Genomic DNA, 3026 nt, shown 5'->3' on the forward strand with positions numbered 1-3026 from the left:
GAAGGCGGGAGGGAGGGAAGTCAGGGAGGAAGTGAGAGAGAGAGGAAGGAAAGAACTAAGGAAGGAAGGAAAGGGAGGGAGGAAAGAAGGAAGGAAAGAAGGAAGGAAGAGGGAGGGAGAGAGGGCGGGAGAAAGGAAAGGGAGGGAAGTCATGGAGGGACGGAGGGAGAAGGGAGAAAGGAAGGAAGGAAGGAAGGAAGGAAGGAAGGAAGGAAGGAAGGAAGGAAGGAAGGAACGATGCATCACCACTGACAGAAAGTCATAAAAGAGGAAGGAAGAAAAGAGGGAGGGAAGTCAGGGAGGAAGGGAGGGGGAGAGGAAGGGAAGAACTAAGGAAGAAAGGAAAGGGAGAGAGGGAGGAGGGAGGAAAGAAGGAAGGAAAGAAGGAAGGAAAGAAGGAAGACGGAAGGCAGGAAGGAAGGAAGGAAGGAGAAATAATTCTATGTCAAGCCTCATTTGTCAAACAAAACCTTGAAATGTGTGTATCCCTTTGATGCCATCAAGAGACAATCTGGATTTTTGCAATGTACCCGCCTTGAATTGGCCAAGTGAATTGGCCTTTTATGAAAAAAGAATCTTCAGGCAAAACACAAACACAAACAATAATGAGAGATATTTTTCCAGTCTCCAAAAAACAGAAAGATTTCAAACGGGCATGGGGGGTTAACATAATCTCTGAATTTTTTCCTGCATTTAGTGTGTATAATGAGCTTTACAGCCACACACATTTAATAGGGCTATATTTTAGATGTAGATAAAATTTCAAGAGATTGGCCAAAACTTTCCACTAACATATCACTGAACAGCTTTATTAATGTCAAAGCAATTTCACTCTCTTTTATAGAGCAAGTGAGCATATGGCTTATGATCAAATTAGAGAGAAAAACCACTAATTGATTAGAAAATGTCCTTGGAAGCATCTTTAAATGTTTTTCCTCAGTAGGGTATATAAGATAAACTCTCACTTGAATCAGTTTGATTACTGATATTTTCATGAACATATCTCTATAGTTTTCATTAAAATACTAAAGAAGCAGTTTGTGGCCGCCTTCATCTGTTTTTTTAAATTTATTTTGTTGTTTTTATTTTCCATTCAAGCATATTCATGGAAACTTCCTAGTCTCTTAACAATAGTCCTTCCTTCTTTCCTTCCTCCCTCCCTCCCTCTCTTCATGGTTTCTTTCCTTCCTCTTTCTCTCTCTCTCCTATTCAATCTCCCTCCCCTTCTTCTCCCTCCCTCCCTTCCTCTCATCCTTCTTTCTTTTCTTCTTTCCACTTTTCTCTCCTTCCCTCTCTTCATAACGCCCTCTTCTTCTTCTTCTTCTCCTCCTCCTCCTCCTTCATCTTCTTCTTCCTCCTCCTCCTTTCCTCCCTCCCTCTCTTCCTTCCTTCTTTTCTTCTTTCCTTCCACTTTTTCTCTCCCTCCCTTGCTTCATAACTCTCTCTCCTCCTCCCCCACACTCTCCCTCCTTTTCTTCCTTCCTCCCTCTCTTCCTTCTTTTCTTCTTTCCTTACACTTTTTCTCTCCTTCCCTTTCTTCATAACTACTACTACTACTACTACTACTACTACTACTACTACTACTACTACTTTTAGCAATAGCAATAGCAGTTAGACTTATATACTGCTTCATAGTGCTTTTAGCCCCCTCTAAGCGGTTTACAGAGTCAGCATATTGCCCCCAACAACAATCCGGGTCTTCATTTTACCCACCTCGGAAGGATGGAAGGCTGAGTCAACCTTTGAGCCGATGAGATTTGAACCACCGAACTGCAGCTTAGCAGTCAGCTGAAGTGGCTGCAGTACTGCACCCTAACCACTGTGCCACCTCGGCTCTTTTCCTCCCTCCCTCCCTCTCTTCCTTCCTTCTTTTCTTCTCTTCCTCCCTCGCTTCATAACTCCCTCTCCTCCTCCCCCACCCCCCTCCTTTCCTTCCTTCCTCCCTCTCTTCCTTCTTTTCTTCTTTCCTTCCACTTTTTCTTTCCCTCTCTCTCTCTTCATAACTCCCTCTCCTCCTCCTCCCTCCCTCCTTTCTCTCTCTCCATCTCTCTCCTTCTTCCGTTTCTTGAGTTGGCCAGTATGATAAATCATTTGTAGATCTGAGCTGTGGGTGTGTGGGTGTGTATCTTCCCTTCCACAACAAAAGATCCTTTCTGTTGTTGTTGTTGTTGTTGTTGTTATTGTTGTTGTTCCTGGCATGCTGTAGGAGCCAAAATTCCACTATGGACTCCCATAGTGGCAGGCATTCTCACCTGTATTGGCTGATGGATATTTGAAGGGAAAATTTATACTGCGGTAATGTATGATTAAGTCCATACCTACCTCTCTGGAAAGGGATTGTTGTGTAGACCGAAGCTGATTCCCTGGCATAATTCTCTGGCATTAAGAGAGTAAATGTTTTGATGCTGAATATCTGCTTTCATGCTTTAATGGGCTTTCACATGACAAACCTCATCACAAGGGAAAACCATTATGGGGTGTTGCACTAATGATCCATGCCTAATGAAAGTGTCTCACTCAGTCCCATTTACATTGTGATGGATCCTTCACAGTGGTGCCACTGAGCATGATAAATTTGTTTTCCTTTTTTTGGAAAGGGAAAGTGGACATTAATTACGTCTAAACTGCCATGGATTTCCTAAGGAACAATATACATTATTAATCTGCTGTTGTTGGTTTGATTGTTGTTGGTTTTTTAATTGTGAAGTTTCAAACTCGGTCATCTAACAAAGCATATATATATATATATTGTGTGTGTGTATGTGTGTACGTACATCTGTGTGTGTGTACACGTATGTGTATGTATGTATGTATGTATGTATGTATGTATGTATATGTATTCATAGATTTTCATGGGTGTAGGTGTGCTGGTCTTGTTGTATTCATGTCTTTTCCCGTGTAAGATTGAGATTGTCTTGGCAATGTTTCAGCGAAGTCTCACTCACCATCTTCAGGCTGGTATTTTTGGCTTAAAATGTGATCGGAGCTGACGTCTTTCTATAAATCTTGGTGGTGTGTGTGTGTGT

Source organism: Thamnophis sirtalis, unplaced genomic scaffold, assembly GCF_051295495.1.
Source record: "Thamnophis sirtalis isolate CommonGarterSnake01/CBP01778 unplaced genomic scaffold, rThaSir2_p1.2 scaffold_12, whole genome shotgun sequence".
NCBI lineage: Eukaryota > Metazoa > Chordata > Lepidosauria > Squamata > Natricidae > Thamnophis > Thamnophis sirtalis.